Consider the following 23,383-nt stretch of genomic DNA (forward strand, 5'->3'; position numbering starts at 1 on the left):
CTTGTTACAAAAAAACAAGAAACACTCACGTTATTATAACACTTGTTATAAAGAACAAGAGAACTCGCGTTTATGTAACACTAGTTACAAAAAACAAGAGACACCCATGTTTATGTAACACATGTGACAAAGAACAAGAGACATGTTAATATAACACTTGTTACGAAGAACAAGAGACACTCGTGTTAATGTAACACTTTTACAAAGAACAAGAGAACTCATGTTAATGAAACACTTTTATAAAGACAATAGAACTCGTGTTAATGAAACACTTGTTGAAAAAGAACAAGAAACAATCATGTTAATATAACACTTGTTGTATTGACATCAGTGTCTCTTGTTCTTTGAAACATGTGTTAGATTAACATGATTGTTTCTTGTTCTTTGTAACAAGTGTTACATTAACATGAATGTCTCTTGTTCTTTCTAACAAGTGTTATAATAACAAGATTTCTCTTGTTCTTTGAAACAAGTGTTAGATTAACATGACTGTTTTTTGTTCTTTGCAACAAGTGTTACATTAAGATGAATGTCTCTTGTTCTTTGTAACAAGTGTTATATTAAAACGATTTCTCTTGTTCTTTGCAATAAGTATTAACCTAATATTAGTGTCTCTTGTTCTTTGTAACAAGTGTAACATTAACATGAGTGTCTCTTTCTGTGTAAAAAGTGTTAAATTATAACGAGTGTGTCTTGTTCTTTGTAACAAGTGTTACATTAACATGAGTGTCTCTAGTTCTTTGTAACAAGTGTTATATCAACATGAGTTTCTCTTGTTCTTTGTAACAAATGTTATATTAACATGATTGTCTTGTTCTTTGTAACAAGTGTTACATTAACATGAATGTCTAGTTCTTTGTAACAAGTGTTATATTAATACGAGTTCTCTTGTTCTTTGTAACAAGTGTTACATTAACATGAGTCTTGATTCATCAAGAGGCCCATTACACCATGAGCAGAATAGGTGTAAGCTCAATACAATGGTAAGGAGAAAGATAACTTAAACAACATCAAATTACATACACACACACACACAGAACAAATTATAAATTCAAAAACATACTATGTCAAATACTGATTAAGGTGTTTAAGACTGTTAAGGGAAATTATAACGTAACAGTTGTCTTTAACTAAGACAACTTTATTTTTCTAACAGGGTAGCTGACCCCTCAAAAGGATTGCTTTCAGATGTAGTACATGCAGTTAATCTGAGGAAGTTAAGGGGAAGACACATTACATATCTGAATAATAAGGGATGGCTTTGAGTGTTTTGTTATTATTTTAGGGTTTAGTACAGTGGATAGGACAGTCTCAACATACTGGCATATTCCTTGTTGTTTTTAAATTACATGCATTTATTTGTACACACAATATTTTTCTCTCTCCCCTAATTCAGGCTTTTCTTCAAACTAGTAGATAATTTTAACTTTCAAAATATAAAATTCAAAGTTGAACCATGGTTACACAGTGTGTTAAGTTTTACCATTCTTTTGAACACTTATGACAAAGACAGCACAACCCTTAGACAAAGAACTCGATACAGCATCCTAATTTTAAAAATTCTCCATAAAAAGAATTCAATATCATAATTTTATTAACACGCCTTACAACACAGAAATTTACCACCAAAGTACAGAACAACTATATAAACCCTATAATGAACACTTCAGAAACTTTTAACAAAGAAATGCAATAAAGAAAACCCTTCCATAATGATTATACAAAATAAATTTTAACATAGCAGAAAATACAAATTTCAATCTCAATACAAAAATGATTTAAATAATATACATTTAATGTATAGTTACAATGAAAAATAATGTTTAAGAATAATACATAAAACTGCAAACAATGAAATGCAAAATAACCCTTGAATAACAACTCATGACATAAGAGGAAGCTATTCTTTAGATGAACTAAAGATAGATAAATTAATAACTTCTTTTGCTCTATGACAAATGAAGAACAAATCAGCATTAGATCAAAAATTAAGCCTTTATACATTAAATAAAATTACTTCTAAAAAAATTTAAAAGTATATATAAAATAACACTTAATAATACATACTAAACAAATTAATCTTTTGAAGAAATTCAGTACTAACATAATGATTATAATAAAAAAAATGTAGGGACATATGTACTGAAATTGGTATGTTTACATTATAAAACCAAATAAATCAAACCCACTAGCCAGCCACTGCAAATTATTTATACTTTAATCAATTACTCATTCTTAAATACCAAAAACAATATATCAGAAGAGAAAAAGCAAATAATAAAAAGAGAAAATACCACGATGCTTATATATCACTCAATTAAATATATATATATATACACATACAGGGAGTGAACAAAAGAAGTTGCCCCTTTTAAAATGTTAATTTGTTATGTCTTTTAATAAATAATAGAAAAATTTGTAAAAACTATGTTTTTAGAATGTGCTATTTTATCAAATATGATATCAAATCCTAATTTTTACATGGCTTTTGTAAATACCTGAACGTTTTATGATTTTTGTGACATTTTATCATAAGAAGTGATGTGCACCCTGCTACAGTTTCTTAGATATTCTTATTCCTAGTTGCCTACAATTGTTAAAATTAGGATTTAAGATCATATTTGAACAGATCTCATCAAGTGTGTTCTAAAAACGTATGTTTTAGATATTTTTCTGTTATCTAACAAAAGATATAACAAATTAAAAAGGCAACTTTTTTTTGTCCACCTCCTGCACATGGGGAAAATTTATACTAACCTAAGCAGCAGAAATGAGGTCTAGCTTTCATCACTCACACTTCATATCCAACATCACACCCTCTATAGTGGCAGTGGAACACCACTTGGCTGCTATGGTGTCTCTTATTATTTCTCTAGCTCAGTCTAAACTTTGGCTGGCTTAAGCCAGCTCTGTCAGCAGCTGGTGGTGTTACTGCAGTAGATATTTGCAGTTATACATGGTCCAAGTTTTTGTGGATATTTCCTGACGTGCATACTTTAAAAAATTGAACTTGCATCACTGTCAGGACTATGGCAATGAATGTTGATGGTTTCATTTACAAGTCAGCCATCATCTGCAACTGATGCAATCTTCAGAACCTCTTGGTCACTGGCCTCATATTTAACACTGCCAGTAGTCCAGTGATCCCTTTGTTTATCCCTCTGTTGTTATTGATGACACTACTGACAATAAGATCTTCACAGTTTGTTGGCTACTAGCAACAATGATTCCAAAGGTGTTGTATTTGTTATTTGTGGTACTGAGTTCTGGAAGACGTGTTTCTCTGCCACCCAACATTCAGCTGTCCTTTAGGACAACCTCAACTCTCACAGGGCTTCTCTGGCTTAGAGATATAGTGATATTTTGCACAGACCAATGCACATACACTACTTGTGGCTCATTGTTTATAGACACATTATGATAAGACACTTAGGAGAGGGTTCTTGATACTGAAGGGCCTACCATTCATCTTTCTTGATAACAATGTTTTGGAAGCTGACTGCCATGTCTGCACCACTGGTACAAAAGTGGTGCTTAGCTAATCATTAGTGGATTCTGCCACTCTGTCCAATAAGGTGTAAGGCTCTTAGGTCTGCTTGGTCCCCAGACTTCAGAATCAGTTAGGTCTCGTAATCTGAGGGTCGCGGGTTCGCATCCGAGTCCCGCTAAAAATGCTCGCTTATTCAGCCGTGGGGGGCGTTATAATGGGACGGTCAATCCCACTTTTCGTTGGTAAAAGAGTAGCCCAAGAGTTAGCGGTGGGTGTTGATGACTAGCTGCCTTCCCTCTAGTTTTACACTGCTAAATTAGGGAGGGCTAGCACAGATAGCCCTCGAGTAGCTTTGTGCGAAATTCCAAAAACAAACAAAAAACAAAGCTTTTTGTAGTCTGAATCCATCGCCTTACAGAGAAGAGAGAAAAGTCGAGACTAAAGTGGCCGAGACTTGAAATTTACTACTTGAATAACTTGATTCATAACAGACTGCAAATCTTTCAGTAAAGATTTGGAGGCGAGCACCTCTCTGTGAATCATGCAGTGAACAATCCTAATGTTTGGATTTTGTTGGCGCACCAGAATGACGAATCCCTTCTTTTTACCTTACATTGAAGAACAGCCATCGGTGCAAACGCTGACACAGTTATTCCAATGTAATTTGAAGAGCAAAATGTTTTCATTCACCAACTCGAAAATGTCTTGGCCTTTCCTGTACTTTTTAAATCTTTGCAAAATTAGTATTCGTTTACGATTTTCCATCTTTTTATGAATCGAACAAAAGTCAGAACTTGAGATTTTCCACTAACGTCAGAAGATTCATCAACTTCAAGAGACCAGAGCAGAGACAATTCATCTTCAGGCGCTTCCAAGTGTTCGCAAACTTGATCCTTCAAATCCAACGATAAGTCTACAATTCTGAGTGAAATTGTGTCACTGGACAGTGGAACTTACTTAACCTTTTTGGCAGCATCCGTTCCAAGCATAGTTTCAACAATGATTGCTAATGCTGGCACAATGACTGATTTGGCCTCCGCATGCGCTTTCTTGCGTTTTGCAAACAACTGAAAAACCTTATAACTTGCAATCAATCCTTTTTCGAACAGCTTCATCTATTTCACAAGCTTCCTTGATCGCTCATGTTGTTGAACCGCGAGATTCTCGAAGTAATCTTTTGGTCTATCCTTCACAGCTGAATGTTTTGTTTCCAAGTGTCTCTTCACTTTGCTGGGAACAAGCGCTTCGTTCGATAAAGCTGCATTGGAGAGTAGGCAGAATGGTAATTGAGAATGTTCCGATTCCAAAGCGATAAAACCGTATTCGATGTATTTGTTTTTGTACTTTCGTTTTATTCCTTGCTTTTGATTCAACACATTCTCCTTTGCAGCACCAGACTAACTTAATTTTTTTTTTCATGGATAAATGATAAGCTAATTCATACACGATAAGCACGAAGTTCTGCAGTTGGTATAAAATTCCTACCTACAGAGTAGTAGCTGTAACTTACCGCATAATGAGAACGTGTTCCAGAAAGCAGTTTGATTGTTTGATGCATCATTTATGACGTACGAAGCGCTTTTTATGCATAATAAAAATTCACTGTTAATTCATACCATTATAGTTAAAGGAAAAATGTGTTGGTTAAACATAGTAGCCTACTTTTTTCAAATTAATATAAATCAAACATAATTATGTGAATCATACATACTTACATTACAATTTTTGATGAAACCTTTTGTAGTCCATTTCTTAAGCTTTTTCTAATCACATTAGCCATCTTAAGCCTAATGTTTGGAAGAGCGTAAACTTAAAACTCAATAAATCACTAAATTAAAAACACAAAACTAAATAAAAGTTCTGGATTTTCAAAAACGTAAAAAGGATGGTAAAGCTTTTGATATTACCAAGAGTTTTCTGAATTTCTCAAATTTATGTTGTTATAGATAACTAAGAGTACTTACGTTTAAATGATTCTTCCACAACGGTTAAAAACGTTCTATTTCGCTAAGCAATCGCAATTCAATATCTCAGAATAGAACAATGTGATATAACCAATCAAATTCAGCTAGGAACAAGCGACACTTTACAAAAACGAAAAGAAAAATGAATATACTTTCTAAAATTAACAAATGTTTAAGTAATCCACTTTTTAACACATTTTTCATAATTCTTGCAACCACTTTATTTTTTATTAATTTTTCCAAAATTAATTCAAATAAAATTAGTTACGTTATATGCAATAAAACCTAAATGACAAGTTTGTTGTTGTTGTTTTGAATTAAGCACAAAGCTACACAATAGGTTATCTAGGCTCAGCCCACCACGGCTATTGAGAGCCGAATTTTAGCGTTGTAAGTCCACAAACATTCCGCTGAGCCACTGGGTAGCAAATGACAAGTAATTAGAAAAATGAATCAATAATGGCATGTTTAATTATTTTTAGGCCCGGCATGGCCAAATGCGTTAAGGCGTGCGACTCGTAATCCAAGGATCGCGGGTTCGCATCCCCATCGCGCCAAACATGCTCGCCCTTTCAGCCGTAGAGGCGTTATAATGTTACTTTCAATCCCACTATTTGTTGGTAAAAGAGTAGCCCATGAATTGGCGGTGGGTGGTGATGACTAGTTGCCTTCCCTCTAGTCTTACAGTGCTAAATTAGGGACGGCTAGCGCAGATAGCCCTCGGGTAGCTTTGTGCGAAATTCAAAACATTTGCTGCTTTTTTGTTTTCTTAAAAATACAGGCTATCAGTGATGCGTATGTGTTTTCCTGCAGTAAAGCCACATCAGGCCATCTGCTGAGTCCATCGAAGGGAATCAAACCCATGATTTTAGAATTGTAAATCCGTAGACTTACCGCTGTACCAGTGGGAGACATTGATAATGTTGAAAAGATAAAATAAAATGAATTACCTAAACCTCATGTTCTATGCCTAAAGGGGCGGTTTGTTTGTTTGTTTGTTTTTGAATTTCGCGCAAAGCTACTCAAGGGCTATCTGCGTCGAGGTCGAAACCCGTGTTTTCACGTTGCACATCCACTGACTTACCATGCTCTTTGCCGGGTGGCTTTCTTCTTATCAAAGGCACACAGTTGGTTTTTTAATCCCAAACATTGTATATTAAAATGCTTTATACACGCAACATAACTGGATTGTATATATAAATATTTATTTACTTATCAGTTACATGTCGCCACAGCACTACGTACATATTTCCCGAGGAGAAATATTTATAAAGTCTTCAAGTCATTTTAAACTTATTATTTTGTAACCAAGATTATTTGAGTGTGTGAATAATATTGTTCTCCTTGGCCAAATTTATGATTTTGACCAACTATTTACTGTATAGATTTCTTTTATTTTCTTTAGGTTACTAGATGATGAATAATGAAGAACTCAAAAAGACCATAAATATTGGAAACAATATTTGCTAGTACCTTAAACATTGTCATCTCCAAAATCTGGGCCCGGCATGGCCAGGTGGATAAGGCACTCGACTCTTAATCTGAGGAGTCGTGGGCTCGAATCCCGATTATAATGTGACGGTCAATCCCACTATTCGTTGGTAAAAGAGTAGCCCAAGAGTTGGCGGTGATGACTAGCTATCATCTCTCCAGTCTTACACTGCTAAATTAGGGACAGCTAGCACAGATTAGCTCGAGTAGCTTTGTGCGAAATTCAAAACAAGCAAACAAACCCTGGGTTTAGTTCACGTAGTTTCGATTGTAACGGCATTTCATTAACATATATTTATTTTAATATGAACGATTCTTTTAGTTAAATGTATATTAATATTTAGAAATATACGCCACTTCTTGTGTTAAATATGTATTGCGAAATTCTCCTCTATTTTATAAATTTGTAGAAGATTCTAGAGTAAAGAATCATCAATTGCAGATATGTGTGTTTAAGTTCTAGTTACTGCCAGTATTGTTGCCAACTGAAATTTGAACCTTGTCTAATGATTATGAAAGATAGTCATCAAACTCGCTGAGAAATAGCATATATTGTTAGTTTGTAACAGTTAGTATACTATAAACCTCAGAACTGATAACTGTTATAAACGCTTATTAATCGAAAAAAAACTACCTATATTTGACCAAGAACGTTCATTGATGTCGAACACTGCAAACCATTTAACTTTAGACGATAGTATTTTTACGAGGACATTAGATATTTTCCGCGGTTAAAAGTCAGCTTATAAACGGCGTGAGTCCAGCGAATAATAGAGTTAGCTAGTTTCCTCGTTAAGTGAACTGCATCTATATCAACTTGAAAGTTATTATCATGCCAGATAGAGGACTTGATATTGTTTTTGTGTGTATGAATCTTGTTGGCAATTATTATAAATTTGATACACATTCACATTAAATTAACTTTTAAATTAAAATTAAAAGTTCCGGCTATTTGAACTTGTACTACATCGCAAAAAATAAAAATAAACGTCCCCCAGTAACTCAACGGTATGTCTGCGGACTTAAAACGCTAAGAACCGGGTTTCGATACTCGTGGTGGGCAAAGCACAGACAGCCCATTGTAGCTTTGTGCTTAATCAAAAACAACAACGCAAAATAAATCATCGGCTCGTCAGATGTACATTATAATACGTATGTATAATTTTGTACGTAAATATATTGAAGTGAACCAATGCCATTAACCTTTTTCTAGCTGCTTTCATTCATATAAGAAAAACTACAAAGACATTTTAGTTTCCGCATGTTGTTTTACCATTTATATTATACTTATGTAAATATATATTGTTTCCATAATCTTTCCAAATACAGACAAATACTATAAAACGAGTTTATATAAAATTGTGTTATGATGCAGTTGAAGTTAAAATATTAATAACTAAATCAAACTTCAAAGAGATTGCAATATTTACAGAAATACTATGTACTATTCATGTTAATGTAACACAAATAATATTTAATAAATAGATGTATGTCGGAATGAACATGAATTCGTGAAATCAAAGTATTTTGATGGCTAAAAATTATTATACCAAGATATTGAGTCTTACATTTACTAAAGAAAAACAAAGCAATTCTATAAAGATATAAGACGAAACCCCAATTTTCAAATTAAAAAAAAACATCGATGCAAAAAATAGTAATAATGGACACTTCATAAAAAAAGGCATAATGTCAAACAAACAAATACATTAAAATTTTAGAAATAAATAACTTCACTTTTGTCATCCTGCAATTATTATGTCAAATACATAAGCAAATACCTAATTGGATTACCGAAACGATTCACTAAGAAACACATCGACATATATACCATAATCATACCAAATCCAGATATTCATTAAGAAACACATCAACATATGTATACCAAATCCAGGTATTCATTAAGAAACACATTGACGTGAACACCGTAACTATACCAAATCCAGGTATTTACTAAGAAACACATTGACCTCTATATTATAATCATACCATATCCAGGTATTCTGTAAGAAACACATCGACATCAATACTATAATCATACCAAACACATCGACATATATACTATAATCATACCAAATCCAGGTATTCACTAAGAAACACATCGACATAAATACTATAATCATACCAAACACACCGACATCGACATATATACTATAATCATACCAAATCCATTCACCACATATTTACATATAATACATACCATATCCAGGTATTAACTAAGAAACACATCGACATATATACTATAATCATACCAAATCCAGGTATTCACAAAGAAACACATCGACATATATACTATAATCATACCAAATCCATCCACATATTTACTATAATCATACCATATCCAGGTATTAACTGAGAAACACATCGACATATATACATACCAAAATCATACCAAATCCAGGTATTAACTGAGAAACACATCGACATATATACTATAATCATACCAAATCCAGGTATTCACAAAGAAACACATCGACATATATACTATAATCATACCAAATCCATCCACATATTTACTATAATCATACCAAATCCAGGTATTCACAAAGAAACACATCGACATATATACTATAATCATACCAAATCCATTCACATATTTACTATAATCATACCATATCCAGGTATTCACTGAGAAACACATTGACATATATACTATAATCATACCAAATCCATCCACATATTTACTATAATCATACCAAATCCAGGCATTCACTAAGAAACACATCGACATATATACTATAATTATACAAAATCCAAGTATGAAAATCAATATTTGTTTTTGTTTCGCTTGAGGCTATTTGAGGGCTATCTGCGCTTGTCGTCCCTAATTTAGTAATGTAAGAGTAGGTGGAAGACAGCTGATCATCAGTACCTACCGCTAATTTCTTGCGTTACTCTTTTAACAACGAATAGTGGGATTGACCGTTACGTTAAAACGCACCCACTTCTAAAAGAGCGAGCATGTTTGGTGCGACGAGGATTTTAACCCGCGACCCTTGGATTACAAGTCGAGTGCTTTAACCACATGGCCATGCCGGGCGAAAGTAATGAGAAGTACTTGTAGTTACTAAGGGTAATCTGAAACAAGTAACGTTGAGATGCTTGTTTCATATGGAGGATTATCACACAAAAATATATTATTCCTGGTAGGATTTTTCTTTACTAATTAAAATACTTTTTATTGGTGTTTTAAATAGAAAGTTCTACCGTTCATGATTTTTGGCTTAAAAGATTACACGTTCGCCAGTGGCGTAGCTAGGAAGGGGGGGGGGGTCAAGGGTGTACATCTGTCCCCGGGCGCAGCGTCGGGGTGGGGCGCCAAATTGATGTTACATAATTAGGAATGAATTTCAGAATGAAATGTTTTCCCTCTTATCCAAGTAATGTCCAGTGTCCCATATATGAGAGTTGCAACGTCATGTGTTGCCACAATTTGGTTGTGATTTGGTCACGTTATACCATAACGCTGTTATGAAATCGTCAAAATGCAGTCACTTCATAGCGAATAATCAACGTTGTCATGTAACATTGTGTGAACGTTGTGAAATGAACATTATATGCTGTAAATCAGTAATCAGAACGCACATTACACGAGTACTTCACCGAACAAAGTCGGTAAATTGTCTATTACTTGATCCAGTTTTGCAATGCTACCATGACCTCAGCGCCTTGTCCTTCGGGAGTAACCGAACGGCTATAACAGATAATTGACCCCCGCAAGTCTGACCAATGTTTCATGACCAATGCTGTCAGTGAACAAAGGTCATGGAGTGACATTATTCACTGGACTAAGAATGTAAGTTGAAATTCTTGATATGAGTATGCTCTCTTTGTACACACTCCCATTAAATGATCAAGAAAAAAGATGTTTAACATTACAGATATTAGTTTTGAGGTAAAGAGGACTGGAAGGTTAAACACGAACCATCTTGTAGAAGAGGAACATTGTATTGTTTGAAATGGTAAGTGAGTTGTACCAGTGATGAATATTAGTAGTCTGTTCTCTTTATTATACTTTTAAAATTAAACAATAAGTTATTCTCTTGTAAACACTCTTAAACTCCTATATTTTGTTTGTTTTAATTGATTTTTTTTACCTAGTGTTTTCCTAGCATCATTACAATATGTACCTGATTTGCATGTTTGTTTGTTTTTCTCTTTATCATTTAATACTGAAACTTATGTTAGTGAACTTTCTATTTGTCTTTCCTACAAGAAAACATCTCTTAAACAGCAACTTCTATAATTTTTTAAGAAATAAAAATTCATTCAATGTTTTAGGTAAAAATAAAATATCTACTATTTCTAAACTACTTAGTTCAGAGACGTCTCAAGAAATGTTTCCAGGAACAGAGGGTTAAAGTTAAGAGCAATGAATCTGCCATTACAGACAAGTGCTTACAATCAGACTTGATCATTATGATTTGTAAGACTCATTTAAGTCATACTGTAGATTTGCAGCTATATATACTCTATAATAGTAAATGTTGGTTTGTTCTTTTCGGTTCTTAACCCTGCAGGAGAATTTCGTCCCACATAAAACAGCTGCTTATATAGGTACAGTAATCTGAAATTACATAAAGCACATTATTTCAATGGCATTTACTGTATATGTATGGTAAGAACAAAATATATCTGTGGTAACCTGCTGCTGATATTACCAGCAAGCAGCAACAAGTTAATCCCAATCACATTATGTCAGGGTTTACAGAATGTCATCAAGACTGCATAGATTTCTTTGAAAACCTGACTGATAATTTCCATATTTTATATCCAAGAAGCTGCTGTAGTAGTGACATTTTCCAATATTAAGCTACAAGGTAGGTATCTAAAGGTTTTAAGTAAAGCTGTTGATAAACCTGGCAATTTTTATTAGAACTCATAATCAAGTATTCTTTATAAACATAATAAAGGAGAATCAGGATTAATTTAATGCATCACTTCTTAGCTTGCAGCCTGAGCTATTATAAAATTATTGTCAGAAAACAACAAAATTATAAACCCTGTCATTTTGAAACTCCTTCAAAGGTAATGAGCACATTGTTTTTTGTAACTTACAAGAGGGTAACAAATTGTAAATAATGGAAAAGTAATTAAAAGTTTTAATGACATTACAAAACCTAAAAAATGATCAAATGTTTATACACTAATATTTTAGTATTATTAAAAGGATAAACAAGTTCTTGCTTTTCTGACCCTGATGTTATGCACAAGAAACACTTTTATAGGGTATAAAACTGTTAATGCTGAGTTCCTTTAAATTTTTTCACGAGTAAAAATTACTGAAGACAACGATTGTATGAAAAGTTAACAAATGTTTGAAAATATCTAGATATTATTACTTTTGACTAGAATTTTCATGATACCAAAACACTGGATTAACATCTCAACAGGACAAAATCAAATACTATGATTACATAATGCACTAAACTCATACCTCACTAAAAACAAAATATACAACATGATCACTTCTGTTATGTTTTACCAGATAGGGATGATAATTAACACCTAAAGGCTATAATTACCTAATAAAGCAATGTAGTTAAACCCCACTATTTAATAAAGCATGTATCACAACCACTCAAAAAACATAGCTGATTATGACCAGAAAAAAAAATACATACCAGTAGTGTTAAAATGTGATAAAACATTGTACTGTAGCCAGCTGTGTTTTAATGTACAGAAAACCCACACAATGGCTCTCTATGGAGAGCATACGTCAGCTTCCACTTGATAAATCCACTACCACTGCTACATAGCCCATGAACACATAAGCAAATTTTTTATATCGCACGGAATTTTTCATCGTCTTGTGACTCCTAAAATAACCCTCAAAGTTGATGATGAAAACATAATGATATGAGCTGTCTCAGATATATATTTTTTCAGCTTTACGAGATTCTAGATTGACCAAATGTTATTATTTTACATGAATAATAAATGTAAAAAGGTTCAGTCATAAAGGAGAGATATTCTAATAAAATATAATAACTTTTAAATAGTTGTGTGAAAAAATAGAGAAAAATTACAAATAAACTTTAAGAATATAATATAACAAGTTAGAAACTTAAAATCTCCCTCTGAATGCATTAATTAATTTAAAAACTACATGTACTTTGGACTTCAAAGGTTTATTACATGCATTAATGATCTAATGATTTCATTCATATATAATTTCAGTCAGACAATACGGTGAGTGGATGGTAGATAATATTCTAGACATATCAGACAGAATGTGTTTGTTTTGTTATAGCAAAGCAACAACGGGCTATCTGCTGTGTCTACCAAGGGGAATCAAAACCCTGACTTTAACATTATAAATTCAAACACTAACCTCTGTCCTACTAGGGAACAGACAATGAACACTTGTATAACAGTTGTTATGGAGTGAATACCTTTTCTAAGTTAGCATTCACAAACTTCATATCATAAAAACTGTTGTTATAACAAACTACTTGCATCAATTGTATTCCAACCACTACTGTAGTTGTTGTATGCCAGTGAGCCTTATAAGCTATTAAATGCAATGGTAGCCCACATCAAAATCTTATATCAAGGTTAAAATAGCCTTCTTGTTTTCAAATTATAAATTTCTCTAAAAACACGATTCCTAATTCTTTTAGCTTTTTCACCTCAATCAAATACATTAAACTACTGAAGGTTTTTCAATGTGTGTAAATAATCATACTTAAATAATTTTAAACCTTTACACCACTATTATTTTCTAATGGGATTCAAAACATATAGTCTTCAAAAAAAGAAACGCAAAAGGCAGAATATAAGACATATTGTTAACAAGTTTATTCCGGGTAGTTCTGTGTGACATGTGTGAAACTTTGCACAGTCACTGCTGAACATCCAAAGTCTGCAAAGGCGAAGTCCGTAAGATTCCCTCGAATGTGCAAAAGGACTGTTGAAGCTGTAGACGTCGCAGTGGTGGTCCTATCCCGAAGGTGACGTAACCGGATGTAGTGATCCTGTGCGGGCGTGGTCAAACGAGGTCTGCCAGATCGTGGACGGTCACGAGTTGATCCATGTTGTTGGTGACGATTCCATAGCCTTGTGATGGTGCTATATTAATATAATAAAATAAATAAATTATATATTCAAACATCTAATACCGCCCTCTACATTCCGACACTCAGGTAGCTTTCGGTCAGTTACCTCTTTCTTTGTGAACCTGACGATGACCGAAGAAGGTCGAAACGTTGTTCGCTCTTCTATGTAAAATATTTTCTCAACCCAAACGAGCCGTTTTTGCAGATTTCTCAAACAAATTTATTGGATACGCATGCGTTTTGGCGAAAATCCGATGTTTTCCTCCGTTTTCAAAGTGCACAACTTTTATTGTCATTTTGGTCTGACAATCAGTGCCTTAACACGTGTAACATCACATACTCTGAGCTTGTAACGTTATTACATATATTTCTCTTTAAAATAACAAAAATATCCCTTTTGCCTTTCTTTTTTTAAAGAGTATATTTATATATGGTGCCTTTGTTGTTAATATTTGCAATAATTTTATCAAGATACAAATAATAGTTGATACTATGGAATAAGAACCAGAATTTTATTTGATTAAGTAAGTGGTTCAAAAGTTGTATGAAGTTTAAAGTTAGGCAATTGAAAACAGATGTTTCATTTCAAAGAGAATAACTGATATTTACCAGTAAGACAGGAGCATTATGCAGTGAAAACAATATTTTATTGTTAAAAAGGCTCCATTACCTACAAAGATTCATCAGAAATCCATCATCATATCATATTATTTACAATAGGAAAATAATTAAATGTTCAAAAAAATACCTTTCAAAATTATGTGAGAGTGTAGATGTTATCTTGTGTAATCATAGATAACTCAAATGATAAAAATATTACACTTAAAATATTTTTAAAATTATTTTATAAACTGCTATAGTTTATGACTGTATATATACATATATGAAGTATAGTCAGTATATACGTATTTTTTATCAAATTAGCACTAAAATGGTGAAAATGTTTTTATATTACATTTCTATAAAATGTGCAAATATTTGAAATTTACGTAATAACATTTTATTGTGAAAATTATTTGTATTTTATCCAAAAAAATCACAAGCATAAGCAAAATAAGTAACTGAACAATTTAAAATGTTTTCATCTTCAGTAATATTAGACCCTTTGGCTCCCTGTTAATGGCCAGTGATCCCACAAGAATATATATGTGTGTGTATGAAATTTCCAAGAATGCTTCAAATGAATGTCCTAAATGAGTTGTATTATATGCCACAACAGCAGTTTCTTTGGTACTATATTATCAATCAAAGACAAAAGCTTTAAGAATTAACATTTTTCACTTAATCTGCTAAGTGTATTACGTCTATTATTAATACTCTTAGGTAACATTTGAGGACTTAACTGACACCTAATAAAATTCAATTTAGATGTTAGAAAATTGCTCATACTGACGTCCAAGCCCCTAATGGCACAGCGGTATGTCTGCAGACTCACACCACTAAAATCTGGGTTTCGATGCCCCTGGTGGACAGAGCACAGATAGCCCATTGTGCAGCTTTGTGCTTAATTCTAAACAAACAAACTGATGTCCAACAAATATTCGAAATTTTGAATAACTTACAAGTTATTGTGTCACAAAATATTGTGAACTCAGATAATAAATGAGCCATTTATCCCAGTCTCATACACACTTTGAAGAACTTTAAATTGTATTTGCAATAATTAACTTACAACTACCTCTACTACTAGTTTTGAGTTTGATCAGCATCCGACATTGAATTTTAGCTTTACACATTTCGTGGGTGTGGCTAGTTCTAAAACTAATGCAATATCAAAAATTACAGATTAAAATCATATTAATTACTTATCTTTTCTGTTCCCTTTGTTGTGAATTCTGAATGTATTTGTGTATAAAATTATATTTTAAAGCTATAGTTTTAGTTTTATTCAAAGAGAAAATATATGATAACTTTGCATAAGGTAAGTAAGCTTATACAGTTTAAAGATGGGTTGAATTGATAACAAATCTTATTAAAAGTTTAACATGATAATGAATGTATAGTGTTTGGAAAAAAGTTTTGTCATCATCAGGTTTAATAATATACCTATACACTGAAATGTATATTGTATGAAGCAAAGAGGTTGCATAACTTGAGATTGCTTAAAGCATAATAAAGTTATTTGGTTGATGCTCTGTTTATAGTTACTGTTTTTACTTTTTAATAAACACATTATGATTTTATTAAGTTGCAGTGTTTGTAAACATATTTTTTAATATGTTCACCAAATAAAATACTGTCATCAAATTGTACAATTTTACTATTTAGTGAATATGGTAGGAAATTGCAAGATATTGTGATATTGTAAATATTTATTAAGTAATGTTCTAGAATGTTTATTTTGTTCAAATAATGAAGATAAATAAATTGTTTAACTAAAAATGGCAACTGTTAAAAAGATGAAAGCTGTCATGTGAAATTAAGGGTAATTTAAAAATTAGTGGAAAAAAAACAGAGTGAAAGAAAAATTAAAAATGATATCACGTTAGAATAATGTTGTGGTTGAAAAAAATTAAGGAGTAAGCATGTGCTTTTCTTGTATGGGTTATAAAAGGTGTGGTACTAATGGGTTGAGTGTAATTGATCAGTTCAAGGAATTCAAGGAATTATTTTCCACAAAGTAGGGCACACAATTCTTATCTAATGAGATTATTAGGATTTAGTAACAAAAAAAGAAGAGGAACATTATTTAATGTTGTCCTTTGCATAATTTTTGCTTCTTTCATAAGTACTCTTAACTGGTGGTAATAAATACAAACTGTAGATGTTTAAATCCTTAAACAGAACTAATTTACAAAATTGTAAACTTGTTAAGCATTTTAAGAAGAAACCCCCACTAAAAAAAAGTAAGTTCTAATACAGAAAATCAAGATTTTCTAACTTGTTTACAATACCACTTAGATGGAAAGTACATAAGTTATAAAATATTTCTATTTAATGTTGTTTTAAGCATTAAACACACAGAAAATACATTTTGTCATTTAAAACTTGACAGTCAGACATGTACAGATCATATATAAATTTGTAACTGTAAAGGTGATGCATTTGGTTTGTTCTCTCAAAACATCTCAGTGATGGTATACTTAACATGTGATGAAACTTGTGGTTACCATGAAACACATTCATCTATTTAAAAAAACTGATACTGACACTCATAATGTATAAATATTAAAAACAGACTTATTTGTGAGCTTTCTGATATTTTAGTTATTAAACTTTCTATATTCCAGTTGGTAACAAAACATTTTGTTGTTATCCCATTTCACAGTGTCAGGATGGCATCTGCATAGTGCTTGATATTGGTGGTGTTGCACAGCATCATCCTTATCATACAGTTGAATGTTTCTGCAGAGTTGACTTGGCACCTGCTGAAATTGGTAAATCCATCTAGTATTAAAAATGCTGTCTTCTCTGTAAATCCTGTCTTCATTAGGATTTGGCAATAACCTTTACTGAGGTTGATCTTTGAAGAGAACCTGACCTTATAATTTCTAGGTTGTCCATAGTTTCAGAGTTGAACTTCATCACAAGATTCAGCTTTTGGAAATTTATTTAGAAACAGTTAACCTATCTCTAATTTTTGTGATTAAAACTGGTAAATGGTAGGCTAAATTTGAAGGCTTAACAATTCCAGCTTCCAACATTGCCTCAGCTTCCTGCTTTGTAAGGTACAGTGGAGCCATTAAACCCTGAAATTGCTTAAGCCGCTGTAGCAAGTCTTGTCCCAGAATTTTTGATGTATTAAATCTACTACCTGGCTTTCTAAAGTTTCTCACACTCTCCTTGTCGTTGACACTGACATGACGAATATGAGCGAGGATTATCGCGGCTCACCGCTAATTTAAGAAAGTGCAAAACGTGGCTTACAAATTTAATCCTGGCTTTATAACTTCAAGGAGATATTTAAAAGGATTTGCTTTAATTTGGGAAATAACTAGAATATATTACAGTAGAAATTGACCGTTAATCTACCTTATCCGCTCTGTATGCCAGCTTTATGGAGGCTGCCATTGTTACCGAATCACACCTCTCCATACATTAAACTTAATCCGCGGTAAATCCGTGAAAAAGTGATCAATAATTAAAGTATTATTTTAAATTCGATAATCCAATATTTTTATGGAATTGTATAAATATTAGCCACACACCCAATAGACATCACTTCAGTTTCTGAGCTGTTGGCGACTTCGCTTTTCAGTCACAAAGGTTTAATCCGTGGACCTATTAAGCCGTGGTTAACAAGGTTGACTCCCCAAATACTGCATCTTAACGGCACTCCACTGTATTTCATTGCATAAGGTATCTGAAAGGGCTTCACTTTAGCTGGATACCATGTTGTTGTGTTGCACAAGGCCTATCTTTCCTGATGATGACAAAACTTTTTCCAAACACTATACATTCATTATCATGTTAAACTTTTAATAAGATTTGTTATCAGTTCAACCCATCTTTAAACTGTATAAGCTTACTTACCTTATGCAAAGTTATCATACATTTTCTCTTTGAATAAAATTTCTTTAGCTTTAAAATATAATTTTATACACAAATACATTCAGAATTCACAACAAAAGAAACTTTACAAAGCTATAAAAACAACCTATATTTTAACTTTATCAACACATGATAGTCTATGTGCTATATCCAAGTACATTTAAACTTTCTTAACAACTGTTCTCATAGCAAGAATAGTTTCTCTTTCTTTCTTTTATGAAGAGGGGGTCCAATTAGACTTCTAGTGGTTTAATTAACAAGTGTACATCACATTCATTGTTTTATTATTTATACCTGTGTTACAAGTCATTAGTGATAAAATTAATTAGAAAGTCTATTATTATTAGTTCATATAGGTTGTAATGAACAATTTAAAATCTATATCTTTATTTCTACTAATGTGATCAATTGGAAAATAAAAACAAACATTTTAAACTTTAATTGAAATAAATTATTATATTTTGAAAGGAAAACCATGTATACACCTCTATTCACATTTTAGTGTTTGCAAACATCAGTTTGTTTTCAATTCTTTTTGTCACTTGCATTTTACTTATTTTGGATATCAACAGTACTAAAACACTTGTGACATTATAACTTTCAAACAATAAAAAACAGATTTTAAAGTAGGCATATGTTACAAGAGCTACAAGTGTCATAAATATAAGGGCTACAAATGATGTAAGAAATAATAACCATAAATTTTTTTCAAAATTTTGGTTAAAATAAAGTTTTTTATTACCATTTAGATAAAAAGGTAATTTTTTCTAACTTCATTTCCAAAATGTCTGGTGCAGACAGCCTAGTTGCTTTGCACCATGAAATGCCAAGCTAACCAACCAACAATGAAAATGTCTAAATCCCTCCACTGTGCATTATAAATTCAGAAAAATAATGCTAACTTTATTAAAAACAAATCTCCATAAAGTCTAGAATGCATGCACACTGTTAATTTCTGGAAAAAGCCAAGGCCTGATAATTTACCAGGGAAACATTCAGTTGATGTTCATATTATTGTATTCATAAGTTAATGGCTGAATCTACACCTGACTGTTACAGATTCAAAATAAAGTAAATTCAAATAAATAATAATAAAGGTAATTAATAGACCAATCAAACAGATATTGAAACCTAATATTTATTTTCAATACTATTGACTGTTTTCCTAATTAAATGAATGGGGGGAAATGGAGGGAGGAGTTAAGACCCCACAGATAAAAAACATTAAATGATACAGGTATTACTTTAAAAAAGAAGAGCTAGAAGGGATGGGGTTTCAACTCCCTTGATCTCTACCTTAAATTAATGTCTATTTAAATATAATATTAAACAATATTATTATTAATCTCTGAAAAATGTGCATAAAGTTTACCCCGATGGATCCATTCACCTCACCTGCATTCTCTTATACAAAACTGAAGAATAAAGTTATTAACTACTAAAAATATGAATGACTGGACCACTTGGGTTCCTGCCCCAGATCTGCTCATGCTTATACAACCTTAAATAATAGTGATACAATTGTAATGTACAAACATTACACAGTGTTGAGAAAAAAATCAAAATACAATAAATTTACACCTTATTATTAAAATAGCCAGAAAGCTGACAGTCAATGGTTCAAAATTGGTGCAGTGATAGATAGCTTCTGTAGCTTTGCAGTAACAATGACAGGAATAGTAAATTTAATGGAAATGGCAGTCGTAAAGCATCCCCACACCTGCCTCTTATGTAAGTTTGTACCTAACAAATATTTTGATCATCTGGATATTTGGAATAACTAGAAACATTAATTTCAATTAGTTTATTATTAACATGACAACTGATTCAATCATAATTTTGATTAATTGCTAAAATAATTATTACAAACACTTATTTTGATTGGTTAAATGATTCAGTTCTTCTGTAAGCAGATGCACGTTAACATCACATTAGTAAAGAAATCACAAGTTTTACTAATGAAGAAAATTAAACTTAAAATGAAAAACATTTTATAACATACAATACATAAGGCAAGACATGAACTAGTAAATGTTGTTACTATTATATGGATGCAGGCAGTGTGTATGGGTGAGAAGTTTCACTGATCTCTCAGTTCCCACTAAAGTGAATACAAACAAGTTTGATCCATAGTTCACATCTCCACAAAGATAGAATACATTTAACTGCAAGAAATGTGAGGTGAAGAACATGTGAACTGCTTGCTCCAAACCTGAAAAGGAGAAGGCTGGGCCCAAATGAGGTTGAAAAGAAGAAAACTACCCAAATGAATGGGTTATTGAGAGGAGTTAAGAATGGATTTCCCCCACTGTCATGAGGAATCCTCCCTCTATTGTATCTTGTAGAATCAGTGGAGTGTGGTCTATGGACTGTGAATGAGCAGAAGCAAACATTATCTAGTTATTCATAGAGAGAAGAGCACAAATTATCATAGAGTGAAAAAAGAATTGAGGTTTGTCCAAACAAACAGGAAAGTCCTGAAATGGAAAACATGATATAGGGCAATGAAGTGGACACTGTGGGGAAGAATTTTAAATTGTGGATTATGAAGGGAAAATGGTTTAGCACATGATTAACAATTTTGAAAAATAAAATAATTATATGTTACTAGTAGTAATAATTGTAACTTACAAATAATCTAGGCTAAACATACCTAGTTAAATTACTAATAATGAACTAACAAAGCCAAGAAATCTGTTGAGACCACAAAGTATGTAAGATTAATGTACTTGCAAAGTGATTAAATGTATCTAGTAATAACACAATTAATAATCAACATCTCATTTACAATTCATTTAAAATAACTTAGGTGAATAAAGACATATAAATATCTAACTTACCAAAATCCATACATTAATGACATGAAATACTCAATTCTCCCATGTGTAAATAAGAGTAAAGCCACACAAATGACATCTGAGTCACAACTACCATAGGTATATCAACCAGATTTGAAGTGTGGTAAAGTTTATCAACATGTACCGGTCCCCTGGTAGAACTGGTATCAACAGAAACAAAAGTATGAGAAGAGCAATTCTCTCCCAAAACAAACAACTTGGAAGCATGAAAAGTAGTGGAAAACTAAAACTCTTGAAATGGTGTGGAATATGACAGGCTAAAATAAAAGTGTTAAAAAACAAAGAAAAACAGACTCCAAATGTCTTCTTATTGATTACATTCTTACTTAGAAACATTGTTTTACTGAAAGAAGAAGAAATCAGTGGCTAAACCCATGAATCTAATTTCCTTAGAATTAGTCTGTATATAACGTTGAATTAAATTCCTGGAAAATCTTACCAGTAGCATGTTTAGCTATAATGGGAAATTCTATAGTCAATACACTGATCATATATTACTGCAGCAGTAATTTGGTTTGTCAACATATTAGATACCCAGAGCTCTCATAAATGTGAACAAGTGACCTCAATGTCAGGCTCAGGAAAAGAGGAAAATACCAAAGACAGGAATTTTGTTTCTTTTGTTGTTGTGGTTTTACTTCTGAAAAATATTTTGACTATTTGAAAGCTGCAGGAATATTCTTCTATGATATCATATGTTTATTCTGGTTTATCAAGTGCAGTATGCAATAATTGATTGAAATCCAAATTATTTATTAGATAAAATTCATCTTGACCAAAAAATATAGAATTTAAACTTTTTATATTTGAAATGAAAGATATAAACCCTTAACAGAATTAGATTTATCTACATTAATTTTCTAAAAGGTACAACTGAAGATTGCCATTTAAACTCTTAAAATGCTTCAGTAGTCTAACACTAATAATGCAAACACAGAAAACCATACAGTTGATTTAAAAAACCTTTATACTTTACGTTTTTAGTAGATAATAGATACATAGATAAAAAAAATAAAATACATTACCTTCATCTCTCAAGTCTACATAAATACTCTTCTTTTCACTCTTATTTTCAACATCATCTTGGGAAAACTTGCATTTGTCACCTTTCTTACACTGTTCTTACTTATAAAAAACATACAGTACAGATTTAGGATCAGTTCCTGAAATTAAAATAGTTATATCACCTTTCCGCAAGAGATGAATATAACTGAACTGTAGCCGTGTTGAGAGTAACAAGATAAAACACTTCAATGCTGTGGTATGTGATTTACATTAAGCAGACTTTTATCACTTGTTTTGATTCACCCTAAGAATATCAGTGACCTAACTATTGAAAAACACACAAAAATTATGAACACTCATTTAATATTAAAGATAGTTATGTACAGTATAATAATTCATGCTTTTAGTTAATATGTACACAATACTTGTACCACACACTTGTTACATAAGTTGTTTTAATTTTTAAAGTTATAAAAACAGATAAAATGTACCAGCATGCATTTTTAAAATGTATAAAAATAACATTCAATAAAATTACAGTAATATAATAGCTTATGCTTTTTTGTTTTGAATGAGTTTTAGCTACGTAAATAATGTCATTGTACTTATAAAGCCAATTATTTTTGGTTAGTCACAATTATCTACCTGATTTATGTCTCTGCTAAGTGTTATAACTGCAGAACTCATATGGAATAAAACTGTATTTCTTTCCAACCACTCCAAAGAAAATATTTAACTCTCACTGATAAAGAATAAATATTTATAATTACAAGTTATACATTAGTACAATTTTAGTGCCAGACCTTAAAAAAAATAATGAAAAATAAATATTTAGAACTTTAAATGGGTGAAATTGTAAACCTGATGTTCCACACTTTAGAAATTCTTTTATATATGACTAATGCTAAAAAATCCTCACTTATGTCAGGGAAATGTATCTCTAAAAGTAGAAAGCAAAGAGGTTCCATCTTTAAACACATTTAAGACTACATGTCGAGAGCAATATTAATATGGTAGAATACATCA

At 32.0% G+C, this 23,383-nt stretch overlaps 2 long non-coding RNA genes across 3 annotated transcripts; both read right to left on the minus strand.

Annotated features, from left to right (window-relative positions):
• Positions 1-1,576: 1,576 nt before the first annotated feature.
• Positions 1,577-5,579, minus strand: LOC143243402 (uncharacterized). The gene is made up of 2 exons (XR_013024472.1): positions 5,455-5,579; positions 1,577-5,277 (listed from the first exon to the last, which is right to left on the minus strand). It is a non-coding gene; the product is annotated as an uncharacterized LOC143243402 (long non-coding RNA).
• Positions 5,580-11,791: 6,212 nt separating this feature from the next.
• LOC143242405 (uncharacterized) lies at positions 11,792-23,066 on the minus strand. 2 transcript variants are annotated; one of them, XR_013022604.1, is made up of 3 exons: positions 22,378-22,818; positions 21,335-21,492; positions 11,792-14,016 (listed from the first exon to the last, which is right to left on the minus strand). It is a non-coding gene; the product is annotated as an uncharacterized LOC143242405 (long non-coding RNA). The 2 variants fall into 2 exon arrangements; XR_013022605.1 differs by lacking the exon at positions 21,335-21,492 and having other exon boundaries at positions 22,378-23,066.
• Positions 23,067-23,383: the final 317 nt, after the last annotated feature.

This window comes from Tachypleus tridentatus, unplaced genomic scaffold (genome assembly GCF_004210375.1).
Source record: "Tachypleus tridentatus isolate NWPU-2018 unplaced genomic scaffold, ASM421037v1 Hic_cluster_2, whole genome shotgun sequence".
Taxonomy (NCBI): domain Eukaryota; kingdom Metazoa; phylum Arthropoda; class Merostomata; order Xiphosura; family Limulidae; genus Tachypleus; species Tachypleus tridentatus.